Source organism: Schistocerca gregaria, chromosome 4 (genome assembly GCF_023897955.1).
Source record: "Schistocerca gregaria isolate iqSchGreg1 chromosome 4, iqSchGreg1.2, whole genome shotgun sequence".
Lineage (NCBI taxonomy): Eukaryota > Metazoa > Arthropoda > Insecta > Orthoptera > Acrididae > Schistocerca > Schistocerca gregaria.
The window spans coordinates 597,047,594-597,055,213 of record NC_064923.1 but is presented as its reverse complement, the minus strand read 5'-3'; the positions used below and the strand labels follow the sequence as shown (position 1 = coordinate 597,055,213).

The 7,620-nt window shown below is 46.1% G+C and overlaps 1 non-coding gene across 1 annotated transcript; it reads right to left on the bottom strand.

Annotated features, from left to right (window-relative positions):
- Nucleotides 1-7,319: 7,319 nt before the first annotated feature.
- On the bottom strand, nucleotides 7,320-7,394 carry Trnas-cga (transfer RNA serine (anticodon CGA)). Its single transcript has one exon. It is a non-coding gene; the product is annotated as a tRNA-Ser (tRNA).
- Between the last annotated feature and the right edge of the window lie 226 nt (nucleotides 7,395-7,620).

Here is a 7,620-nt window from a genome sequence, read left to right as displayed (position 1 = left end):
CCAGTGGTGTCGCGACAGGCGTGAATGGAGGGACGAATGGAGACGTGTCGTCTTCAGCGATGAGAGTCGCTTCTGCCTTGGTGCCAATGATGGCCGTATGCGTGTTTGGCGCCGTGCAGGTGAGCGCCACAATCAGGAGTGCATACGACCGAAGCACACAGGGCCAACACCCGGCATCATGGTGTGGGGAGCGATCTCCTACACTGGCCGTACACCTCTGGTGATCGTCAAGGGGACACTGAATAGTGCACGGTACAACCAAACCGTCATCGAACCCTTCGTTCTACCATTCCTAGACCGGCAAGGGAACTTGCTGTTCTAACAGGACAATGCACGTCCGCATGTATCCCGTGCCACCCAACGTGCTCTAGAAGGTGTAAGTCAACTACCCTGGCCAGCAAGATCTCCGGATCTGTCCCCCAATGAGCATGTTTGGGACTGGATGAAGCGTCGTCTCACGCGGTCTGCACGTCCAGCACGAACGCTGGTCCAACTGAGGCGCCAGGTGGATATGGCATGGCAAGCCGTTCCACAGGACTACATCCAGCATCTCTACGATCGTCTCCATGGGAGAATAGCAGCCTGCATTGCTGCGAAAGGTGGATATACACTGTACTAGTGCCGACATAGTGCATGCTCTGTTGCCTGTGTCTATGTGCCTGTGGTTCTGTCAGTGTGATCATGTGATGTATCTGACCCCAGGAATGTGTCAATAAAGTTTCCCCTTCCTGGGACAATGAATTCACGGTGTTCTTATTTCAATTTCCTGGAGTGTATATGTTCATTGTGCTGTCCAGACTAAGCGCCTGCAACTCTCGCTTCCCGCGAAGCAGACCGGTACAGCGGGCCCCGGACCGAGTAGGGGTCACCCTGGCCGGTCGTCCCAGAAACACAGACGTTTCCCAGAGACCAGGAGGCGTCCACGGTGCCGCAAGAGGTCGCTACAGCCGCGGACCTCTTTCCTTCGGCTCGACACGCGACTGCAAATAGAGCCAGCCATATCCATGCACCAAGCAGTATTTGGGCTGGCGCAGGAGCCTGGAGAGGCAGTTCACGCCGAGCGAGCCCACTGATGTCATCGTAGCCGCCGCGTCATCGTCCACCGCCGCCAGCGTACCGGAGCCATACTCGCAGGGCCTCTACTCGTCCTCGGGCTCAGGTGACGGCAACGTGGACCACTCGCCCCTCTCCCGAGACGCCCGGGGCTTGGTATGGTGAAGTTGTATGGTTACTGCAGACAGTTTATGTTTGGAAGGATCTCTGATTTAGTTATTGGTAGGCTTCGAGGATCAGTCTTACCTCACGAATATTGTTTTGTAAATTTTGAAGAAAGACTTTAGTTTAAATAAAAACGCTGTAACTCACACTCTCAGATTTTCCTTACCGCAGTCGGCGGATATATTAGAAAGAAAATAATTTTCCTTCGCAAAACAGCCATTTCTTCATGTAGTTCTTTATTTACTTTTTGCTTATTTTTTTATTTACTTGATTGGGATAACAGGCGCCCTTAGCGGTATTCACGTAGCAATAAACTATTCGGGTCTCCTTGATTTTCTGTATTAGCACTTCTTTCAGATATATCTGCGAAGCATTAACGACTGTTATACCATTGTAGTCGTAGTTTCAGGTGTTCTCGAATGCCTTTAGAAAGTTCTGCAGGTAGCGAGAGCGCGCGTAGGGAGTGGAGTGGAGCGAGCTGGTGGCTCCACTGAACATAATTCAAATCTTCATTTGTTGATAAAGATACAGTTCACCTCATGGTAAGAGCAATTGCACAATCGTCGATCAAACACAGTTGAATAGCCATCTGCGTTTAACCTCATTTGTCAATAGCAAAAACAAATCTTTCTCCTTGGGAATCACTAAACATATTTACAAGTTAGTTTTCAATTTCTTTATAACCGCCCTTGTACACACAGCTCTAAAAATATACATAACAAACATATATCTGCTGACTTTACATATATTAACCTAAGTGCAGCTAGTGCACTAAACTACAACACAATTAAACTGTGGCAACCCTACATCAATAGCTCTCAGATGTGTCCCACTATATGTTACACAATCTCGGCGCTACCAGTACTGAAATGGAGGCAACCCTCATAATTTAATGTTTCAACCAATCATCACATTTCTTTACATTGCTTGAAGACACATCGCTGTAACATATGCACTCAATAAGAAAAGCCAAACTGAATGCTAATTTTTAACAGAAGACAAACAAGGAAGAATCTTGACATCCAAAGACGTCCCTCACTTATATTAGTGGTGAATACGCTAACGTAGACAGTTTAACAAAACATAAGATCATGCTAGCAAGCTACATTAAACCAACCCAATCAAAGTCACAAACATGACAGAAAATACAACTAAATTGACATAGGCATAATAAACCACAATGACAGCTTAAAACCAACCACATCGCTCCTACAGTGATTAAGCACAATGCCTGCCTAACTACGTCACTCAAATACTGAACAACGACAATGTCGCTGAAACACTGATGAAAGATACTTTATTACCCGTGTCACTGCAATGCTGTTGAAATCTCGTTTCGCAGGATAGAGCGGATCAGGTTATGGTTGTGGAGGGGGCCCATAATCAGTTACTGTTAGTTGCACCAAACACACAAACTTTATTTTCCTAGGAACCATTTAGTTACGCATTGCCTTAAAAGGATCAAATTAAAACAACACAGGTGAAGCCCTAGTTAAGAAAACTTGCAATACCAAAATCACACAAAAAAACCAGAGGGTAAAGGCCTGAACACAAGTTACAAAAATTACTTTAAAGAAAACACTCGGCTGACGGCCTTACTTAAAAAAAATATTTCACGTAAATACTCGGCTGAAGGCCACGTACAAGACACTGAACAACTCTGGGCTTAGGGCCTGGACAACAAGGACTTCAGATAGAACAAACTTTCAAAATTTTAGTTATTCAACAAATCAATCTTCAACTTTAATTTAACTCAGTTGAAGGCCTTATTTTAAAATTAAAATAAGCTAAATTAATAGACGGCTGAAGGCCTCGCACAGTACATCAGACTAAAATGAAAATCACAATCAAAAACCAACAGAACAGTGGTGCTCAGAAGTGTACCAAGGGTCGGCCTTAGGAGGTAGCTCTAACGTAAGGTGAGGTGAGACAGGTTAAATAATTGGATGGCAATCCGATCCAGGGATGGCTGAAGGACCGACCAACAACCTAATCAATTCCCTTCCGCCCAACTAACAGAATGTCAACGGAAAATATCAGCCGAGGATGAAGATACCAGCCACACTACGTCTCAAAAATTGCCATCTAAAAACAGCCAAGGCACAATAACCACTCTTAGGAATAACAAACAACTGAAGGGCTGTCGAACTTCACACCTTGCCAGACAGCATCAACACGGCGAGGAAAACACATTGCCGGAAAACTATGCTAACGACTGGGGCAGGTAACTGGGACATTAGTGGCTACAAGGCAGAAAATGCCGCTGGTGCAGTTCACTGATAAGTAACAATCAATTTAATAGTTAAAGACCATACAGGAAGACAGCTGCAAAATTTCGCCGACTCCAGCACACCATAGTTTGCTGCTACCCGGAACGGCCCAGGAAGCAACAACCACAGCAATGGACGAAGAGATGTCACAGAAGTTGAGGTTTGATAACAGGTTAACTGATCACTGAACTTCAGTGTCCAGGTTCAGTGGGCAACGAACGTTGTAGCTCTAGCACCTAGCACCACACAGTACGACCACACGTGCATGCCGCCAGCGGTCCTGGTCTGGCCTAGTGCTGTGGAGACTTCCTTGTTGCTCTGTCCCAACCGACCGACTACATGCAGCACGCAGACAGCGTTAAAGTAGCTGCTCAGTCAAAACCACACAAGCTACACACAGTTCCACGAAAGAGCATCCACAAACAACTTGAACAATACTAAAACCGGTGACTGTGGAACAACAAGGACGAATCACAAGTCGACACATACAGAGAACCCAGAAGCGGTTGGGCGACCAAATACATGTCGCCCAATGAGACAAACGACCGAACGACAAACCAAGGTCGTCCCCACTTGCCACGATCGGGAAAGTCATGGCTGCCCGAACCACGAGCAAGATGGCCGCCGAGTCGGTTGCAGTGTGATGTGGCTCCGCATTCAGATGCAGATTTTCTCGCTAAAAATTTGATTGTGGACACTGATTTTTAATTATCGTGTACCGGGAGTGTTATCTTACATAGTCCGTTCTCGTTTACTCATTAACAACTGTAAATAAAACAGAGAGAGTGATTAAAGTATTTCTAGTGCGTTAGTCGTGTGCAACGCGTCAACGGAGAGGCCGTCGCCCTCCCGCTGGCCGAGCGCGTGTTGGTTTCGCCAGTCAGCCGCGCCGGTTCTCGCGTGTCAACAATCTGCGCCGCGCGCTGCGACACCTCGACAGCCGCAGTGGAATCCGACGCGTCGGCAGCGGCCACCGGCTGCCCCGCGCCCCGCCGTCGACGTCAGCAGTAGCGGCCACCAGCTGTGCTCCCTGCTGTTGGTAAACAACCACCTGCCTACCTCCTGCCCTGGATTCCAGCCGACGAAGCAGCAACACCACCACAGCAGAGGCCGACGGAAGAAGAAGGAAAGCATGGGGTAAGACACTAGCTCGAGCCATCAACGTCACACCCGGTACGGACCACACGGAGGAAAAACTTGTGCCTATGTCCCCCAGTCAAAACATAGCAGCCATAGACAAAATGTTGAGTGAAATATGAGCAGAGTTAACAGCTAAGCAAGTTTCATCTGGTCTGTTAACCGTCATTAGAAACAAAGTGTTTCCCTTGGCTTTCGAAATAACTAGCCTTGAAGCTAAACTGTCCTGCCTTAACGATGAAAACAGGCAACTAAGACTAGAACTACAGAGAGCCTCGAATCCAGTCAAAGACTTACAAATACAAACTTTGCAAGAGAAGGTTGCGAAATCAGAGAACGAAAATAGGGAATTGAGTGTAGCGAACCAAGACTTACAGCAACAAATAAGAGAACTAACTAATACAGTCACACAACAAGCACAGACACAAGCGCAGACACTGACATATGCTGCCGCCTTAACTATAGAGCCCAAAACCAAAGAGGCTCGAAGAACAGAACAGGCTAAAACAAAACAGGCCACAACCCTCTATACCAAATCGACAGAAAATCAAGACGCGAAAGCTGTTAGACAGACCATCACAATGAATATAAATCCCAGGAAAGAGAATACACATATAAAATCAATCAGAGCCACACAGACTGCAGCTATAATAGAAACGGAAACACAGGAGGATTGTCGAAAAATAATAGAAAAGACTTAAGACCTGCACACCAGTGTCTGTAAAGGACTTCGAAAACGCAAGCCGCTCGTGGCAGTAGATCACGTGCCAGATATACTTACCGACGAAGAGTTTCTAGAAAGCCTTTACGAGCAGAATTCAAAGGGTTACACCACGAAAGAAGACTTCGACAGAGAGATCAGAAGAAGATTCAAAACAGGGCCTAAGGGAAGGGGTTTCAGTCACCAGATACTGGAGGTCAGCCTACACCGGTACAGAGTCGTTACAAGAAGACAGAGAGTCTACATAGACTTCGAATCACTTTCTGTGAAAGACTCTGCAGTGGTAAACCAGTGTTTTAAGTGTTGCGACCTAGGACGTACGACTAAAACCTGCAGAAAAGCCGACGTCACGTGTGCCAAGTGCAGCAACCAAAGATACAAGCGCAGTGAGTGCCGGTCCGCGGTTTGCGTCTGTATCCTCTGCAAATGCAGAGGACGCGTCTGCAATAAAATAAAAGTAGGTGATTGTCAGACCCATAAACAGTTGCATGACCGGCTCCTGGACAGTATAGACTATGGCAGCTAAAAATCAGCACACGCACAAGAAACAAGAACGCCCAAAGCCAATCACCCAAAAAACATAAATACAAATAACCGTCAACATTACAGAGAGGCTACCAAAGAGCAATTTCCTGGAGAAAACAAATGAATGTTCTGCCGGAGAATTACGTCGATAATGAATCCGTCCCGCCCCTAACACACTCAACGACGTTACAGGATAGCTGCATTAATACGATAGAATATTTAGATGACATGACAATCTGTGGCTCCATCCATTACGAGGTGGCAAAGCAAATTAAAAGGCAATTGCACCGCTGGATAAACTTCCAAATAACATTAACGCAGATGATATATGAGTTGGAAGATGAGCTTACATATATTGTGCACAAGAAAATGTACAAAGAAAACCAACATACTTCCTCACAATTTCTCCCAGCCGAAGTACGTCACACCACACATACACAAGATGAACACAAACGAGAATCATCTTCACATGGAAAACCCTACGACACACGTAAATATGAACAGTACATCAAACCAGCCAAATTTGTCTCGGGAGGTACTCTTCACCCCGGGAAAAAGGAACAAGGAACAGACAGGCATGCAGTCCATGAATCAAAACACATAGAAACACTCAGGCCACAGAGAAATACTACCGGACCCAGACTCATAAAAGTAGACCAATTAGATGAGGACAAATCTGAGGGAGAGACATGTGACATTTGCAACGATGTCAACGTGCGTCTAGCAACAACCTTCACTCCAAACATAAACAAAGACAACAAAACACATACAGTCAGTCACATACAAATCACCACCATCGCCGGCACCACGCCAGCAAGCACCACCAACATCAGTGAAAAACGTGTGTAGGCAAACAGCACTGAAGAAGTGTGTGACAAAACGAAAAGTAACCGTGTGACATCCCAAAGTGGTCTTAAACTGTCCCCCAATCAGAGGCCAACACGAAGCCACAATCCGTCTAGTACCACCTCAGAGAACAAAACAGCAACCAGCGCCAACAGCAAGCCAGCTGCACCTAATTATGATAATTTAGAACTTAACTTACTTTTAAGTAGGCTAGAGAAAAAAGAGATACTGCACACAACATAGCGGATGCTACTTAGATTGTGCCATCGAAAGGGAGATTCTCTCTGTTTTCCAGTAACCGAGCAAACGGACAGAATCATCCTAAGGACAGAAAATATTCCTACATCAACAGAGCCACTGTTCGATCTCATGCTCCAGGTCTCCCTGCGCAGATCAGAATCATTCGACTTGGACAAAATATATCTAGATAATGTGAGAGCACACGGACGAACATATTTCGATTACTCACAGACTGGCAGTAAATGTTTTGTACACGTAAAACACCCAGAACACATAGACAAAAAATGAATATCTTACAACATAATACAAATAAACAGTAAGACAGTGTGCTGATATGAAACTTCCTGGCAGATTAAAAGTGTTTGCCGGACCGAGACTCGAACTCGGGACCGTTGCCATTCGCGGGCAAGTGCTCTACCAACTGAGCTATCCAAGCATGACTCACGTCCCGTCCTCCCGAATTCGAGTCTCGGTCGGGCACACAGTTTTAATCTGCCAGGAAGTTTCATATCAGCGCACACTCCGCTGCAGAGTGAAAATCTCATTCTGAAAGGTCCCATATGGTTGTCTACAATGACAGTGAGCCGTGCGTGGCTCGTGTCCGTGCCATCTCTTACTTAACACCCTGTTTTTACTGTACTGCCGCCTCGTTATGTTAATTTT